Below are 19,422 nucleotides of genomic sequence, written 5' to 3'. Positions count from 1 at the left end.
ATCTGAATATATATTCAGATGTGTATATATATTCAGATATATATACACATACACACATATGTGTATATATTTGTGTGTGTGTATATATACTCTTTTTCAGATGCTTTTCTCTTATAGGTTATTACAAAATATTGAGTATAGTTGCTAGTTGTTCTTTTTTTTTGGCAATTGTTGGGAATCTGGGATCAATTTGATAGGTTAATGTGGCTGTTCATGTGACACATAGATGGCAGCAGAGTCAGTCTCTGCTGGGAATGGCTCTTGTAGCTGGTGATGGGAATCTAGGCTGCAAGAACTGTCCCTCATCCAATGTCATAGCTTGAGTGTGTATTTCTTCAAATCTTGGGAAGTAAAACTAGGGCCATGAGAGGCACATCGTGTCCTTTTCATGGTGTGTGGCAGACATCACAAGGGCCTTATATCATCACGCTGCTCTCTGGCTACTATATTTGGAGCAGCCTCATCTGGTGTCCACAGATGGTCAACCATGGCTAACCTGTCCCAGCTCCAGACCATCTCCTCCCTTTCCTCCCCCTTTTCCAGCTTTTGTCTCCATGAATTTGGCTTGAAAGCCCCAGCAACCATGAATTCATTCTTTATCTTCCCACAATAACCGTAAGTAAGGCAATAAATGAAAAATCTTCTTACATTTTTGCAGAGTTTAGAAAATTCTTTATACTTCTCACGTTGGAAAGAGTGAACAAGTGTACTTTTGTATCCATTTCTAAAGTTTTCTTAAACTTGGCTCAGAGTTCATCTGCCAGCCTATATTGAATCCCTCTATGAGTTTGACTTTTCTGACTCAGGGAGCAGCATCACATAAAAAATGGCAACACTGTCCACTATGGTCCCCAGACCTCCCGAGGAATAGAGACTTAATCAACCCAGCTTTGGTAACCTTTCCTTTCTCTTGCTCCTCTTTTGGAGTGTCGATGAAGGAAAAAATGATCAAAATGAAGATACCCATGGGCCCAAAGAAAGGTAGGTGTGAACCCTGGGCTGGATTGCCACACTGAGTAACAGAGGCGGACAGGACTCTTTAACTGTGTTGCCTAACACAGCGGGGTCATGCTAAAACAATGCAGTGCTTTCTAAACAGTTTTGTTGTTTAGGGACAGTCAAAATCTCCAACGCGATTGAGATCACATCTCTTAAGAGTAAAGTAAGAATTTTAGAGTAAAAATTGCAAGGAAAAACTTCTATTATGTAGATATTTGAGGTTCATGTTCAATGCCAGTCCCTTTTGGGGGGAGGGGGCAGCCTTTAGCTCCTGCAACTAACAGTCCCCAAAGCAGCATCCAAAATCCAATTTCTGCTTGTCCTCCCAGCCAGAAACGGAGCAACAAGGAAGCAGGCCTCTGCGGTATCACTCACTTTGTAGCATCAACATGTGGAAGAGTTGCTCACGTTTGGGTTGTTTTCTCGCGCACACGGCCACCCAGCTGATATCTGTGCCAAGTGGGATTCCTGAGAGAAGCACCCGTGGGGGCAGCTTACCAACGTGACAGACTGTGGGGAGGCCTCCGGCTACCGTAGATCGGCCGCATTCCTTGGATGCCTGGTATTTCACTCCCGGTTGCAACCTCACATAAACAGCTTCTGGTCAAGGCTTTGAGGCAGGCAGGCAACACTGATTAGTTTACAACCAATAAACCTTAATTTGAAAAAAAGCTACTTGGTTGTTTTTTGTTTTGTTGTGTGTTTCTTTTTTTTCTATTACCCGATTTTAGAAAGCCGAGAATGTTCTCAGAGAAAGGCCTTTTCCTAGCAACTGTTGGCTACATAAAAGATGAAGGCAGGCTAAGAGGTAAGACCTTGCGAGGGCGGGAGACTCACTGTTTGCAGAGTGTTCTAAATTTGTGCCTCTCAAGCTTCGATATGCCCACTAATTTCACACCGCCGTCACAGTTCTGCGGTGGGGCCTCAGATCCCGATCTTTCAGGCAGCGGCCGATGCTGCTGGCCCCAAGGACCCCTCTTTGAGGAGCAAAAGCTTGTATCAGTAGTTCTGATGGGGAGGTAGAGAAGATGTGTGCAAGAGACAGCTGGAGGAATTTCTTTCAGAATACCCCTTCCCCTCTTTCCCCCACAAGGACTTGCAAATTGGGAGTCACAAGGCACATGTATATTTTTTAAAAGCATTATTGAGACATAATTTACATGCCATAAAATTCATACATTTTAAGTGTACATCTCAAGGTTATTAGTATCCGTTGTGCAACCATCACCACAATCTTATTTTAAATGATTTCCATCACCCCAAAAAGAAACCTCCCAGTTGCCATCATTCCCCAGTCCGACCTCCCAGCTCTAGGCAGCTGCTAATCTCCTCCTTGTCTCTATAGATTTAGATTTACCTTCTCTTGAACTTTCGTATAAATGGAATCATCCACTATGGAGTCTTTGGTGTCTGGCTTCACATTTTTAAGATTCGTCTACATTGTAGCATGTGTTAGTACTTTGATCCTTTTTATGGGCACATGTGCTGGCAAAAAGCTCAGGGTGATTCTGTGGTCTCCTGGTTGAGGACCACTATATTCTTTCAAAAATCATCAGTTAGTTTTCAAAATGAGGAAGCAGAGAGGCCAAACTTCTTTATGCAATTAATAATTGAAACCAATATCTTTTGACTTCAATCCCAAGGCTCTTTCCCTGATGCACACTCTAGGAACCCAGTAGATAACAGTTCTGAGGTCACCTCTGGCATAACATGCTCTTCCAAAGTGCACCAGAATGCAACCGTGGTGCCTTTGCAACAGGCTTTAACAAAGGGTGGCATTCAAAGAAACACTTCCAGAAACACTTCAAGAAAACCTTGGAAAGGGATTTACGTCTTTATTGAACTCCCAGGCTGGGGCACGTTACCCCTCATGATGCATACTGAAACAGCAGTCCTCTCAGCGGAGTGTCACATAGCCTCCAAATTGCACCAAGTACCCAGTTATGCCTGCTGTGCCCTCCCCCGTCTTTGCTCTCCCTTAGCCTTCTTCTCCCTCAGACTCTGGCTCGTGATGACTGGCTGGCCTTCTGCTTCCTCCTCCAGGAAGGAGTTGTTTTCTTTGGTCCATAGTCCTTGCCTTTTTAATGTAAGTCCTCTTAGTCATTCTGGGCTAGTCTCTCCTTCTCCATTTCTCTCGGAGTGGCACTAAGAATATGTGAGGGCAGAGAAGGCCATGACTAGTTTGGAATATTTTCTGTCCTTCTTTACAAGTGCTGGGGGTGGGTGTGTCCTGGGCTACCCGGCCCACCTTTTGAAAAGGCTTCCAGGGGACCAGGCATCCATGCGGCCGGGTTGATGTCCAGAGAAACGAGGGATAAAACGCCACCCTCTTCTTGTCTGCTCCTCCTTGGCGTGCTGCCTTCCTAGGCGCCTATCTCCAGTTTTGGGCCAGAATCAACCTTCTTGGTAAAGACCTTGTGACAGAATAGCTCCCTAAAGAACCTGGAGCCTTCTATCGGTTTTGTTCCCTGCTTCCTCTCAGTAGGATACTTTTCCTGCTGTTCTGGACACGCGCAGAGCATCTCCTGCAACTCGGGCTACTACCTGCTGCGCACGGAAAAAAGCAACTCAGTTTTCGTGTCTCTGATCTCTACTTTGCCCATGACCTGAGGGCTTCTCCTGGCCTTGAATTCCTTCCCTTATTTAAAAATGAAGACTTTCCTATTTAGAGCCTCCGTCCCTGAAAGGCAGAATTGGAAGGGTCCTTAGAAGCTACCTTCTTTAACACCCTCATTTTTCAGGTGAGGAAACAGACCGTCAAGGGTGAAGTATCTTGAAATTGTTGTCAGCATTTTAGCTCTGCGTACGTGTGTGTTTAGTTTGTGTGAGGAAGAGAAGGGAAGAAGTAAAAGAGAATAGATTCTATAGAAAGCTGAGAGCAGAAAAATATATAATTGGAAACTGGGGAAACAATAGCATTTGACATGGAGGTAAATTTCTGACTGTCTCTGCTGCCCTCGCCGCTTGGATGAAAGCAGCAATAAGACTACTAACGTGCAGCGCTGGTGTTGGGTGAGGAATGCATTAGAATTTTAAGGGAGGGAAAGATTTTGGAGAGCTTCTGGAAGCCACTTGTCCAGCACAGTCCTGGTACAGAGCAGATGCTGAACAAATATTTGTTGATTGATTCAAGTGGGAGTATAACAAGTAGTCATGCTGCAGCGTCTAAAGGCAGCATCAGAAGGTGTGTCCAGAATTACCAGGCTGCCATTTCTGCCTTTGGTTTGCAGGTCTTCATGGGTACCAGCCCTGGGCATGACTGTCACCCTTCCTTCTCCCGTTCCTTGTACTAGTCTTTAAAGCTTCCCACTAGCAAAGAGACTATAAATGTCCACCTGCAACAAATCCAGTTGAACTCAGTTCCACACTCATGACATTCTGAGAGCTCCCTCCTTATTCTTTCCTGGAAAATGGAAGTCAAGGGAATAGAAAGGAGGGACAGGGAACATTACGTCTTGTAAGTCTGATGTCTAGTTTTTCTTTAGCCATAGCAACTAGTAGTAACAGTACTTTACAGCTTGAGGAACAATCTCACATACATTTTCTCATTCAATTACCTCAATAACCTTGTCAAGCCTGGGCCCCTCAGAACAAACAGCAGGCTGCCCATGCCCAGGTCCGTGCCTGGTTTTCTGCCGGCTCTTGAGTTCTTTCAGCCCTGGCCACCCAGTGAGGTTTCCATGGCACCCTGCACGATTTATCGCAGCATCTCTGAAAGGGCCTCTCCTGGGTGCTTCTTCTGGGTCAGCTCACCCTTGGGCAGAGCTTCCCTTAGGGCTCAGGGGCCCCACAGCCCTCACTTTCCTCAGGAGATGTTCTGTGCTCAGAGGCCATGACTCATCAGTGACAGGACGTTCTTGGCATGCTCCCTGCATGCTGAAAGAAAATTAATGGCTCAGAAGTTGCGCTTGGGGAAGGACAAGGACACGCGCAATGACAGCAGAGTTTGTGGCTGGAAAACGCGTGCCGGTGCCCAGAGAGGTTGGACCCTGGTTTGGCAGAACTGGTGAGTCCTACACCGCGCCGTGGACCAGGCAGGGTCTGCGTGGGCGTCTCAGGTGCTCCTCCACCTCGCGCACTCGCATCTCTCCAACAGAGGCAGGTGCGCTGGACCTGTATACGTGCACTGAGCTTCTTGCCTCAGCCAGCCCTCCTCAAAACCCTCCTGTGGATTTGCTTCCTTTCCTCCTTATCATATCACGAACAGTCCTCTTTCCTCTGCGAGCCTTGCCTCAGCAGCACTGAGGAGGATAGGAGCTGCTTACACTAGGCGTCATGTAACCTTACAAAGGCTGCTCTCTTAGGAGGTAGTTTTCATTCATTCATTCATTTTCTCAAACAATGAATATTTATTAAGAGCCCTCGTGTGCTAGATCCTGGGATATAATGACAAGCTTTTTACCCTGATGGAGCTTGCAAGAGGGTCTATCTAGAGGGCAGGGCAGACAATTAAATAAACAATAACAATACAGCATGAATGTGGTGGGATAGCACACCTTAGAGCATATGGCAGGAACATCTAATTGCTTACAGGTGGAGTCAGGGTTTATTAATCCAGAAGCGGAAAACTGATGGTGGAATCTCAGGCAATACACAGACCACCAGGGGAGAGGTTAGTGCTCCGAGCTCTGGGTTCCAGTCCCAGCCTTGCTCCACACTCGCTGAGTGACGTTAGCAAGTCCGTTTACTTCTTGACTTTGTTTTCCTTCACGGTTCAAGGGCATTGGCCTTGATGGTCTCTAAGGTCCCTTTGAAGGGTAAAAGATTTGGTGGGGCCTGGCTGATGTTTCTTTACGAGGCTGATTTTTAAAAAAAAAAGTCTCATTTTTTAACTTTAATGAGGAATAATTGACAAATATAATTGTATATATTTAAAGTGGGCAACACGATGATTTGATATATACGTTCATTGTTGAATGATTACTGAGATCAAGAAAACGAACACATCCATGACCTCATATAGTTAACTTTCTTTTTGGTGTGGTGAGAATGCTTAAGATCTACTCTCAGCAACATTCAAGTGTATAATACTGTATTATATTGACTATAGTCACTGTGCTGTACATTAGATCCTCAGAACTTACTCTTTTTATAACTGAAAATTTGTACCCTTTGACCTATATTACCCAATTTCCCCTCCCCCCGCCCCAGCCCCTGGCTACACTACATATTCTCTGTATTTATGCAATTAGTTGCATTTTGTTTCCCTTAGATTCCACATGTAAGTGACACCATACAGTATTTCTTTCCCTGTCTGACTTATTCCACTTAGCATAATGCCCTCCAGGCTCATCTATATTGTAGCAAATGGCCGGAGTTCCTTCTGTTTTCTGGCTGAATAATATTCCATTATATATGCATATCACATCTTCTTTATCCATTCTTTTGTCCAAGGACATTTACATTGTTTCCATTATCTTGGCTGCAATGAACATGGGTGTGAGGAGGCAGATCCTTAACATTTTCTGCATCACAGATCTCTTTGAAAACTGTGGAGTTTCTCTGAGGAAAATGTCCTTAAGCCACACAGCATTTTTCGTGTGATTATAGGGAACTCTCTCAGCTTTGAGCAATCCCTGGTGAATTTCCAGGATTTTGACGCAAGGACAGGAAAGCCAGTAAATTTGACTGTGTTTGTGGAATGTTGACATCAACCCTTAAAGCAGAGAGGGGCATAGAAGCCTCTTGAAAAATAATCTCCTGGGAAACGTTTAACAGAACGCTCCCTACTTTTGCTCTGGGGGATCTGATTTGTCTTCTGGGGCTCTTGTAATTCTCTGAGGAGCTGTGTGGCAATGCAGAGTTGTCACTGAAGTGTGGGCTCTGGTGTTACACTGCAGGGGTGCGAAGCCTACGTCTGCTATGTACAAACTGGCTGAGCCATCTTGACCTCTCTGTGCTTAAGTTTCCCCATCTATAAACTATTGAGGATAGTTAATGCCACTGATAGGTCTTATGAGGTTGTTAGGAGAATTAAACAAGGTGAAACCCAGGGTCTGGCACATAGTAAAAGCCCAAGAAATGAGAGTGACCATCAACACTAAAGCAGCCCTTGCGTGTTGCCCTTCTGTCTTCTAGACCCAGGAAAGACTCCCGAACCTCGAGGGAGACATGGAGAATGGATCTAAAATTGCCACCTTCATACCAACGCTATCAGTTCCAAGTACTGGAGGACCCAAAGCCATAAGGCTTATACCATAAGGACATTTTTTTTTGGCACACGGGCTTAGTTGCTCCGCGGCATATGGGATCTTCCTGGAGCTGGGATCGAACCCGTGACCTCTGCATTGGCAGGCGGATTCTTAACCACTGCGCCACCTAGGAAGCCCCAACCATAAGGACATTTAATATCTCATAGACCAAGATGTCTGGAGTTGGTAGTTCCAGGGCTGGTTATCAGAGCTGGATGGGGTTAACCATGACCAGGTCTCCTCCATCTGCCTTCTCAGGGGTCCGTGGATGTTGGCTCATTTGTAAGCCTGTCTTTTCAGGGTTAGACAATGGCTGCTGCTGCCTTAGGCACCAAGTGTGGAGGGTCACCTGGCTAAAGAAGAGTGCATTTCCTTCCATGGATCTCTTTCTATTTAGAAGAAAACACCCTCCCCTGAAGCCTCTGGACCGCTGCTTCCCCCAGCAGACTTCCTCTTAGGACCTTCTAGCCAGAACTGGGTCACAGGCTTGATCTCCAAGGGAGGCGGCGTTGGTGAGACAGACTGGGACCCGGGCCCCTTTGCTGCAGTGCTGCGGTGCTTGCACATGGACACACCGCTCCTTGAGCAACAAAATACAAAGAAACTGTATGGCACTAAATATAACTGAGTGCATGCTTAGGGCAAATTCTGGACCCAAAAGATACAAAGAGACCAAAAAAAAAACCAAAACCCAACTGCCTCTTTTGAAGAGCCTGGTGCAAAAAACAGGGTGCTGGGAGCCCTGCACACACCACCACCTAAGGGAAGGGCAAACCACCTAAGCCACCCCTCCGGCCCGACCCCTGGACACACCCCTACCCTCACCCCATATAAGGAACCAGCTTGCCCCCCCTGCCCTGTTGGGGAACGAGCGAGCAAGGGAACCTGTTGTTTGTTCTCACTTCCCCTGCTGCGGCAGGGGCCACAGTAGAGCCTCGCCTGAATTTCTTGTCCGGCCTCTAGGCAATTTCTGTTGACTGGGGAAAGCCCAGAACCCTGGTTGGTAACAGTGGTATCTGGAAACTTCAGCTGCGGCCCTGGGGTAGGAGCAGGGTTATTTGGGGGCCATCTGTACCATCTACCTCATGAACATCAGGTGGCCTTGGCCAAGTACCCTCACATCAGCATCCCAGCCCCATTCCTCCATGTCTCTTCCACAAGAAGATTTTCTTTATAAAGTGTATTAAATTAATACCATCCAGTGAAAGCGATGCTTTGGGAAGACATGCCTGGTGTAGCCTATAGCTTCTATGTCAGTAAGTCCATGTGCCCCCCTTTGAGAGACCCAGAGATAATAAGTACAGTGCAGCACTCACTGAAAAGCTTTCTGAGAAACAGAAGGACTCCAACAAAACACTGTGAATCCCTCAGACTTTTGGGTTCCGAGCTCTTTGGATGGAGATGGTGGTGGAAGGCATGGAATGGTGGCGGGGCAGGACTTCGTCAGGATGGAGAGAGTGATGCGCTTGCTCAGTCCTTGACTGGGATGGGATCTGCAGTGACCCACCATCCCCTGCCCCTGCTCCCAGCCCCAGGTGATGAACAGAGATGATTGCTCTCACATCTTCTCTGGGGAAGGATACCCTGTGCCCTGAAGCTAACTTGGTAGCCATCTGGTGATAGTCAGCTGAGGCCGATTTAAAAATCGCTCTCATTGAGCCCACACCACTCCCCCAGCTCTGTCCTGAGCACGCGTCATGCACTTGATCCTCACAGCTGCCCCGTGAGATGATATTACTATGCTTCTCTAATTTCACGTAAGGAGGAAATTCGGAGATCGCGGAGGTAAGCCACCTCCTTCAGGTCCTTCAGCGCCTGAGTGGCAGAGCTAGGTCTGGACCCCAGGTCTGAGGTGAGGGCCCCCTGAGCCACAGTGGGGTGCCTCCCCATTAGCTGTGTGGGGCGGGCCCCATGCCCCCACCCGCGCAGCCTCCTACCTCTTCCTCGGCTTCCCACAGCAGGGTTGCGGCTTCCATGGTGGAATGGCCACCACGTGCTCTCTCCCGATGTGGTTGTACTTTCTTCTGTTCCCACACCCAGCACACACACACTAGGACAGCCTCGTGGTATCACTCTGGTTTCACGAAGCAGGGAAGCGGCCTTGTACAAGGTCTTTCCTGTTTGGGAGTGTGGGAGACAGGCGCCATGTCCCTCCTTCCTGGCCCGCGCTCCTGCTGTGGGGGCCCCAGTGCTGATGAGTCTGCACCTGACTTTCCCTCTCACTGAGCCTCGGGGGAGAAGGGAGGAGAGTGAATGCCCTGACTCTGCAGCTCTTTATGCGCAAAACCACAGGCTGGGTCCACCCGCCATCAGTACATTTTGTAGCATCTATTACTACTGGTTTTCAGGACTTTGACTTTTTTAAAAAAATTAATTAGTTTCTTGGCTGCCTTCTTCATTGCTGTGCCTGGGCTTTCTCTAGTTGTAGAGAGCGGGGGCTACTCTTTGTTGTGTTGCTTATTCTTGTTGCGGACCAGAGGCTCACACATCAGTAGTTGCAGGGCGTGGCTTAGCGGCTCCGCAGCATGTGGGATCTTCCCGGACCATGGATCGAACCCATGTCCCCTGCACTGGCAGGCGGATTCTTAACCATTGCGCCACCAGGGAAGTCCTAGCACCTTGACTTTTAAAAGAAAGGGTACTTTCCAGGTAGGTGAGAGGTAAAGATTTGTCAGAGTTTTGCAGTGAGCCAGCTCTTCTCCTAAGTGGCCATGATTAGGTGTGGGCAGGAGGAGAGCCTGGGATGCAGCCCGCAGATCCTGCCGTATCCTGAGGGTGACTGCTCCGAGGCCCAGCCCTGGAGGTGGGGGTGGGGGTGGGGTGGGAGCGGGCATGCCTGGGAAGGCCTGTTTGTTCTTTCTGACCAGAGAAGGCTGCAGTGCACATCTGGATTTAATCAGTTGTCGGGAGGTTACCAAATACTAAAATGCCCACAGAAGATGTCGTTGGTTTGCCAGTTCAGAGCCAGGTTAGAGGTGCATGTGTTTTGCCACCGTGGGGCATAGATTTAATCATAGGGGGTTTGTTTTTCATTCCAGAGATTGGCTGGAAGTTGACTTTTCAGGGGATAACATGTTTTGGACTTTGAATCAACTGGTTCTTTTCAAACAAGTCCTTCCTCATGGCCAGGATTTCTCTCCCTTTGCCAAGGGAACAGCTCCTGCCAGGGTTCCTGACAGGCCCCTCCTGTAAGCGCTGGAGATGAGTCATGGGGAGAGGGGGGTCTGGCTCCAGGGCTCAGAGTTGGGGGGTGCGGTGCCAGAGCTGGGCTGGCAGCTCTCAGGCGATAGGCCAGGGTTCATCCTCCATTCTGCCGAGAAGGGCCTCTGTCTTGTTTTTCTCACGTTTGTGTCGCTGAGAGGGGCCTAATTGCTGAAGAACGTGATACTTTTCAGTTGCCTCGGGCTGGATATGCTTTCTGGAGTGTGTGCCAGGTATAATGCTGGCTGCTGTGGGGATGCTGAGAGGGGGAGGACAGAACCCCTGCCTTCTAGAATGGATACTCCAGTTGGGAAGACAAGACTTAGACATCTTCAGTGACATGACAAGACTTAAACAGCAGAGCAAGAGTCATCCCTGGTTGGGACACAGCAACTGACAAGAGGCCAGTGACTTTAGAAGGGAGGCTGAACTTCTTGTGGTTGGTGGGAAGTAGGAAGAGGGGGAGGGGCGGGAGAGCTTCCACAAAGGGATCAACCGTGCTGCGCTTTAAAGACTTATGGAATTTGGATAGCTAGTCATAATAATGATGGCAGCCACTTAGTGAGCTCTGATCAGGTGTGAGCACTCTGCTACTAAACACTGTGCAGGTATTAATTCAATCTAAACAACTTTATGGTGGATGTTATTTTGCAGATGAAAAAACTAGTTCAGAGAAATTAAGAAACATGTCCAAAGTCACACAACTAGTAAAAGGGGGATCTAGAATTTGAATAGAAGTGAATCTAGTTCCAAAGTCTCTATTTTTATCTTCTGGTGGCTCTTGGGAGACAACTCTCCACGTGTCTCTCGTGTTTCTGCTTGTCTTGTGAGTGAGCTGGCTGCTCTTTCTTTGATATTATCTTTTCCAAGATGTTTGTACAGCGAACAGTCTTGGAAGATAGCAATGATGTCTCCTTACAGAACAAGCGGTAGGCACACTCACGGCTCATTATAAAAAATTCAGGTTCTCCAAGCCCTGATTCCTCTCCAGTAGTGAAATCCACTGTGTGAGCAAGTGTTCACGGGCCACCTTCATGCTGCGCTGTGGGAGCTGGAGCTCGGGAGACCGGCGCCCCGTGTGCTGGCGTTCAGGCTGCTTACTGCACCATGAGTGCTAACTCCACGGTCTTTGACCCAGGAGTCTCGTGGCTTCTGCCAGCATCCGTGAAACTGTGAGTCATTAAGTTGTTAGCAGCAAGTGGGGCAAAATATCAGACCCTTCATAGTTCTTGACAGGTGTGTGTGAGTGAGTGTGTGTGTGTGTGTGTGTGTGTGTGTTCCTGCCCATGGAGCCTGACACGTGAGGACGGGGATGGCCCTGGATGAAGGGTGGAACTTTGCAGGTCAAGCTGTGGAGGCAGGAAATGGAAGCCTTTTGTTGGGGATCCGTGTGTTCGTGGGTTTGGCCAGCATGGAGGGTTTGTGTGAGGGAGGAGAGGGAGACAAAGCTGAAGGAATAAATTATAGATATCTTCTGAATTTTCTACAAACTGAAAACACAAGGATTATGAGGAAAGACTGCCAGAAATACAGCTGGTGCCTGGGAACGTTTCTTCAGTATCGACTAGGAATACATTTCAATGTGGCCAAACAGCAGCCGCTGACAGTGTCCTCGGAGCACTCGTCTACAAGGACGCCAGGGCTCCACACCCAGTCCTGCCATGTTCGCCTGCCTCACAGCTTGTGGACCAGCTGTGACCCTGATTTGCCCACCTTCTTTCCCTGTTCCCTGGCAGACCTGAGCTTTAGTGGAAAGCACTAGAAGCAGCTTCAGCTCCCCGGTGTCTGGTGCAGGGCTGGTGTTTCAAATACAGTGCTTTGCTCTGTCTGGACCGATTGGTTTGCCTGAACTGTGGCTGAGGATGGTGCCTGCCTGGCACCCTTTCCTTTGACAGCCAGCCTGTTCTGTGCCCATCTGACTTCTGCTTTTAGCCTTCTCCACCCTCGTTTACAGGCCCAGTCAGGCCCCAGCTGTTCTCTTTTCCTGCCCATTTTGGGCTGTAATGTGCCAGACTCCACTGACCAATACTGGGATGGACGGTGACAAAGATGGTGGATGGCCATCCAGTAGGAGTGGAAGACAGCTAGGGCTGTTTATACAACCTTCCCCATGGCAGAGCTTACACTGAGGACTATGTCTTCTGTTTCCCTTTTTTGCTGGTTTTTGGATGCATTCCTTCTTGCCCCTGCCCCTGTCTGCACCATAATTCTTTCCCTGGTGTGGAAATACACTTAGAATCTCAATTGATGGGGAAGTTGGTTCACAAGCCGTGGTGGGACCTGGACCTATGGAAGGGCCAGGTTGAGACCAGAGCAGCTGCTGGTGCTCTGCCTGCATCTTCTTGGTCCTCACCATTTTCATTCACGCCTGTCCTACTTCCAAATGCCAATACTGAATCTCTTTACATGAGGACTTGCTTTGCTGCCAAGCCCCTCTTCTTCCATGTGCCAGGCAGGCTAGAAGTGCCAGGGCATGAACGCCTTCAGGAAACAGAGGGAAAAGAATGAAAAAAAATGAACTGAGTCTTAGTGAATTATGGTACAACTCAAATGGCTTATGACATATGTGTAATTAAAGTCCCTGAAAGAGGACAGGACAGAAAAATATTTGAAGAAATGGTTGCATCCTGTTTCATTGTATTAATGAACTATACTTTATTTAATCATTCCTTATTATTGGCATGTAGGTTATTTCCAATTTTATACCATTAGAAATAACATTCTAATGAACATTCTGGTTCATAAATCTTTTTTGTAATCTTTCAGTTTTCTTGGGATAAATGCCTACAGGTGTGTATGTTGGGCCAAAGGATATAAACATTTTAAAGACTTTTGAGACTTTTTTCAAATGGTTCTTCAGAAACATTGACCCCATTTACCCTCTCACAAGCAGCCTGGAAGGTGCCTGTTACCTTATACCCACACATGCATTGGCTGAACTGTGCCCATTTGATAGGCAGAGTGGTGTTTTTACTGTTGCAAGGTTGCATTTCTTTGGTTATTACTGAAGTCGAACAGTGCTTTTATTTTCCATTTAGCGAGCTGTCTGCTCATGTCTGTTTCCCACTTAAACATTGTGTTATCCACCTTTTTCTCACTGATAGATGATTTTTCTTTATAAATTGACTTTCATCTGTCATCTTTCAATTTTTCATATTTGTCTTTGGCATCTTGGATCAATTCCCATGGCGTTTCATTGCTAGTCATCTTTTTGACCGATAGTACCAAAACATATTGATGTTTCCCAGCCCACAGTTCCTCTATCTATTGTTATATGCTGTTGCTAGTGTTAAGGGTAATGAGGGTAAAAAGCCTTTATTCAGTAATGACTTGGGCAAGAAGCCTGCACACACGGCTGCTGGGTGTAGTTGTGCAAGGTGTGCTTGCCCAAGGACGCTGGGAGTCCCCTCTCCCTCCCTCGGTGGGAGTTGGGGTCAACCTTGGGATACCTGCTTGTGATTCTCAGAAAGACATATTCATCAGTGTTCTCCAGATATGCAGTCAAACTTATTCTAGGTGTGTCTGTGAGGGGTTTTTGTTTCAGTTTTTTAATTATTTATTTTCAAAGGTTTTTTGTTTAGTTTGATGAAAAAAGAATGTGGATACCATATTACAGTTACAGGTTTGAAAACTGTGTAAGAAATAATCAATTTAAAAGCAATTTCATGGGGACTTCCTAGGTGGCGCAGTGGTTAAGAATCCGCCTGCCAATGCAGGGGACACGTGTTCGATCCCTGCTCCAGGAAGTTCGCATGTGCTGCGGAGCAACTAAACCCGTGCGCCACAAGTATTGAGCTTGTGCTCTAGAGCCCTGTGTCACAACTGTTGAGCCCGTGTGCCTGTGTCACAACTGTTGAGCCCGCGTGCCTTAGTTGCTTAAGCCCATGCACCTAGAGCCTGTGCTTTTCAACGAGAAGCCACTGCAATGAGGAGCCCACACACCACAATGAAGAGTAGCCCCCCCCACCTCCACTCACCACAGCTAGAGAAAAGCCCATGTGCAGCAATGAAGATTCAGTGCAGCCAATAAATAAATAGATAAATAAATTAAAAAAAAAAAGCAATTTCATGAAGCCACAGATATTACATATTAACTTATATTGTTTAAACATTAAAAGTTGTTTTCCCATAAGATTAGTTAAATAATCTTTCGGCTTATCTTGATATCTTTCACAATTTTAATGCTTTCTTGTCATTTAATTCTAAGGAAACAGTAGGGGAGTGATCATAGAATATGAGGGTATTTTTTTGGATGAGATTAACATTTAAATGGGCAGACTTTAACAGTAGATTAGATTACAGTTTTAATTACTAGAGTAAAGTGGATTGCCCTGCTTAATGTGAGTGGACCTCATCCAAGCATATATATACAGGGCTGTACCATATTTATATGTATATATTATATTTATATATGGTAGGGCCCTCTACCATATTTATATATGATAGGGCCCTCTGCATCTGCTCGTTCTGAATCTGTGCATATGACGGGTCAACTGTACTACACCATTTTATATAAGGGTATACAAGGGACTTGAGCATCTGTGGTATCCCCAGGGGTCTTGGAACCAATTCCCTGCCAATACTGAGGGATGATTGCATAGGTGTTTGTGTGTGTTTTCTTTCTTTTCTTTCTTTTTTTTTTTAATAAGGAATTGGTTTCTGCAAACATGGAGGCTGACAAATCCAGCCTGCAGGGTGGGCTAGCAGGGTGGAGACCCAGGGAGAACCGATGTTCCAGTTTGAAGGCACTCTGCTGCGGAATTCTCTCTTACTCAAGGGAGGTCTGGTCTTTTATTTATTCAATTGCCTTCAATTGATTGAATGAGGCCCATTCACATCATGGAGGGCAACTGCTTTACTCTAGTGATTAAAATTGTAATCTAATCTACTGTTAAAGTCTACCCATCTAAATGTTAATCTCATCCATAAAACATTCTCACAGAAACACCAGAATAATGTTTGATTAAATATCTGGGGAATGCTGCCATCTATATCTCTAATAACTATATATCTGTCTGATGTAGTGATAACTGCTTTTATATTCATCTCTATTTTTCCAGTACTTAGCATGGTTGGTGAGCAACAGATATTGAATGAATGAATGGATGTGTGAAGATTGACTGAAGATGCTCGGATACTGTGGGTGACAGAATTAGGATCAGAATTTACATCCTCTGGAATTCAAGCCCTATATGTTCTCTTGCCGATTCATCAACATCTGGGTTTACAGAGGCAATCATAAAGGTCAGTCCTTCAGGAAGACTCTCCAGCCCTAGGGCTGATTCCTTCCTGAGCTGACTCCTGATACCAGCCAGGCTCCGCATCTACTGTTTCAGGGCTCTTTACAAAGCCAAGCAGAATTATCCCTTAAACAATCTCTTCCTTAAAAACTGCTGAATAATTAACAATGGAGAGGCCACTGCTGGGGAAGAACAAAAATCCTCGAGGACTGTGCTTTGACTTGCCTGTCCTGAAACCTCATGGAGTAGAGAATGCCAGAAGAATATTGCCAAGACCTGGGACCAAAATCAAGGTAATTAAATAAAATCTCAGACTCTTCCTAAGGAACAAACAAAACTTTTCATAAGGACTAATTGTTAGGAAATCTGTAGGTACTTTGCAAGTCTTAGAGGCTGGTTCATATTAGCTGGCGTTATTCTCCTTAATTGCTTCCCTTTACATATTAACTGTTTTTACTTAGGTCTCCTCTGCCTCCCACCTTTTTCTTCTCTATGGAAGCTATAGTTGATTCAACTCACTAAGATTTTACCAAGAACGAATACTAGGCCCTTTGTGGGAACATGAAATGTAAGTTGTGGCCTTACCCTCAACGTAATGAGGATAATAACAGATAACTGAAAAATTTCCAGGCAATGGGTTAAGCATTTTACATACATTATTTAATTTCCTTCTCACAGTGACCTTAGGAAGTAGTAGTAGTCTTATTATTTATTGTTTCCACTTTAAAGATGGGGAAACTGGGAACAGAGTTCCAGTATCTTGCTTTGGTCAAACAGCCAGGGTTGAAACCCACATTCATCTGGCCTCAAAGCTTGAGGTCTTAGCTGTTGCATTGTATTCCCTCTCATGATCTACTTGGTGATTTGTACAGTGGAACTCTTAGCTACGAAATCTTAAGACACAGAGAAACCATATAAAATTGTTAAAATATATTAATACTTCAATGTAAAACTATTAAAAATGGATAAATCTTTATAATCATGCAGAGATATAGGTATAGAAGATTTTCATTTTTGTTTTCAATTATTAGTATTTTTGGAGTAGTTCAGGGCCATTATAACTTTTTCTTTTCAAATAGTCTAGAAGGGTACAAGATGAAAAAGGAAAGTCTTCCACCTATATTGTATATTTGCTCTTTTATTTGAGAATATTCAATTCTGCTATAGAAGAAAAGAAAACAAATAGAACAGATGAAACTTAGAGGGAGGGTTAGGTAGATAGTGAGTAAACAAGTAGCTTGTGGGATCCCCGGAACTTATTCCTCTTACAACTGAAAATTTGTTCCCTTTGACCAACATCTCTATCTCTCCCATTTTGCAATCTTTGATCTACCTGGAATTTATTTTAGTATGGGGGAAAAAGTTTCCAGCTTTGTTTTCTCCCAAATGGTTAGCCAGTGTTCCCTTTATTGAATAATCTAACTTCCTCTATTGTTTTGAAATGCTACCTTTATCATATATAACAATTCTATACATATTTGAATCTCTTTTTCATTGATATGTCTCTCTGTTCTTTTGCTGTTCCCAAACTTTCAATTATTGTAGTTTTATATTATTTAAAAATATATGGTAATGCAATCCTTCCCATTCCACAGCAGTTATTCATTTTAAAATATTTTTTTCATGGCATATCTTGCAAATTTATAATCCATAGGAAACCCATACTTTATTCCTTTAGAATCAATTTATCTAGTCCCCCTAATAATCCTGTTAGTTTAAAAAAAATTGAGATTGGATTAAATTTAGAGATAATTGAACAAGTCTGAGATAATTTAAAGTTTAGAGATAATTAAGTTGATATTTTGTTACTATTGTCTTGCCTTGTTTAATATTAAAGTATATAATTCTATTTATTTGAATCTTGTGTGTCTTCATAGAAATTTAAAGTTTTTTCATGTAGTTCTGCACATTTCTTATATGATTCTCAAACATTTTGTCTATTTTGTGCTTTGATTAACAAGATATTCTCTTTGTTATATTTTTGAATTGGTGGTGGTTTCTTTCTGAAGCAGTGGTATAGCAGCATAGCAGCCAAAGCATAGGCTTTGGTGCCTTACTACCTAATTTAACTTTGATCTTTGGCTTTGTGAATTAGGGCAAGTTATTGAATCTCTCTATGTGCCACGATTTCCTTTTCTATAGAATGAGGATAATAGTAGTGCCTATCGAATTGTTTAGAAGATTAAGCAAATTATTTTTGAAGAGTGCTTTGAAAAGTGCCTTCCACATAGCAAGCACTTGAGATGTTAATTATGTTGCAGAGCTATTGATTTCTATCAGTTAATTTCACAATTAACCACTTTACTGAATTTTCTTAATTTTTCTAACAGTTCTTCAGAGAATCCTTTGGGTAATCAAGGTGTATTGTCATTTTATCCACCAACTTTCGAAGGTATCTCTTAGCTCCCCCACTGAATAAGATGAGGAAATTAGTGCTCAATTCACTTCCCTCCATACTGCCTTCCTCTCCCCTTCTCAGCTGCATTAAGCATACTATTACCTTTCATCATTACACTATGTTCTGTAGATGGAATGAAACTGCTTTGGTACATTCTTTGGTACATACATGTAAATGATTCTTAACCTGGGGCCTTGGAGACAATGGCAGTGGCAAGGACAGTTGCTGTGAGATAGTTTTTCATTTTCTCTGAATCCTCACATAAAAGCAGATAGAACAACTAGATAATAAATAACCATGGACAACATTTACAACACAACTAGGTTGTAAGGAGTCTCCAGGAACCCCAAAAACAGAAGCCAGTGAGGACAAACCACTACTAACGTCAGAAACTGTATTGTATCTGAATCTGTGCAGGATAAACCGCAGCAAAGCAACAGGGCATCTTACAGACCTGAGACCAGGAGAAACCCAATTGATATTCACTGACAAGCGTGGAAAGCCAATTTGAGAAAAGAACCAAATGTGAGAAGACTTTTACCCTCCAGTACTGAGTGAATGCAAGGGGCTCATGGTAAGATATGAAAGAGTTGGACCAGCCAGCAGTTTGTTGGGAGCAGAATAAAAAAATGACTGTGATAGGGAATATAGAGAGGAAGGAAAGAGAAGGTCCAGGAAAAAATGAGAGAAGAGAACAGACAGAAAGTCTTAGAAATCAAGGCATTATAATTTTGAGCCATCTCCACCTTCAAAAAAAAAAAAAAAAAAAAAAAAGAGGAGAAAACTCACCATCACCAGAACCAATAACAAAACAAGAGTTACTGATGTTACACAAAACAGAAACTCTGTGAGGTTAGAAAAGCTATGCCAATTTCTCTTTCTGAAAGTTTAGGAAAATAAACTTCACATAAAAATAAAGAACAGAAAGTTGTAGAAGTCAAATTCCATACAAAGTTATTATAAGTAAAAGAGAATAAGGAACAGAATGATATCCCTACAAACAGTGAATGCATGCCAGGAAGACCTGCCTACAGATTAGAACAGTACCCTTTTATTTCAAAATGAGCTAAAACATATTAGTAAGGTAATATTAGACATGAAAGAACAACATAATCAGAAATAGAAAATTCAGAAGTGAGGTGACGCAGAGAATTAGGCAAAATGAGGAGATAGAGAATATGTTCCAAAGAAGGAACAAGACAAAACCATAGAAGAACTAGCAAAGTGGGGATAATCAACTCAATAAAGAATTCAAGGTAATGATCATAAAAATTCTCAAAAAACTCAGGAGAAGAATAGATAAACATAGTGATAAGTTTAACAAAGACTTAGAAAATATAAAGAAGAACCAATCAGAGCAGAATAATACAATAACTGAAAAAAAAATACACTA

At 44.3% G+C, this 19,422-nt stretch overlaps 1 protein-coding gene across 1 annotated transcript in view; it reads left to right on the top strand.

The window, feature by feature from the left end:
• Window positions 1-11,556: 11,556 nt before the first annotated feature.
• GEM (GTP binding protein overexpressed in skeletal muscle) overlaps window positions 11,557-19,422 on the top strand; it is a 50,984-nt gene continuing 43,118 nt past the window's right edge. Inside the window, exon 1 of the mRNA XM_057737079.1 lies at window positions 11,557-11,563. The gene's annotated coding sequence lies outside the window, so the exon portion shown is untranslated. The remainder of the gene's footprint in view (window positions 11,564-19,422) is intronic.

Source organism: Hippopotamus amphibius, chromosome 5, assembly GCF_030028045.1.
Source record: "Hippopotamus amphibius kiboko isolate mHipAmp2 chromosome 5, mHipAmp2.hap2, whole genome shotgun sequence".
Lineage (NCBI taxonomy): Eukaryota > Metazoa > Chordata > Mammalia > Artiodactyla > Hippopotamidae > Hippopotamus > Hippopotamus amphibius.
This window is presented reverse-complemented; position numbering and strand designations above follow the sequence as displayed.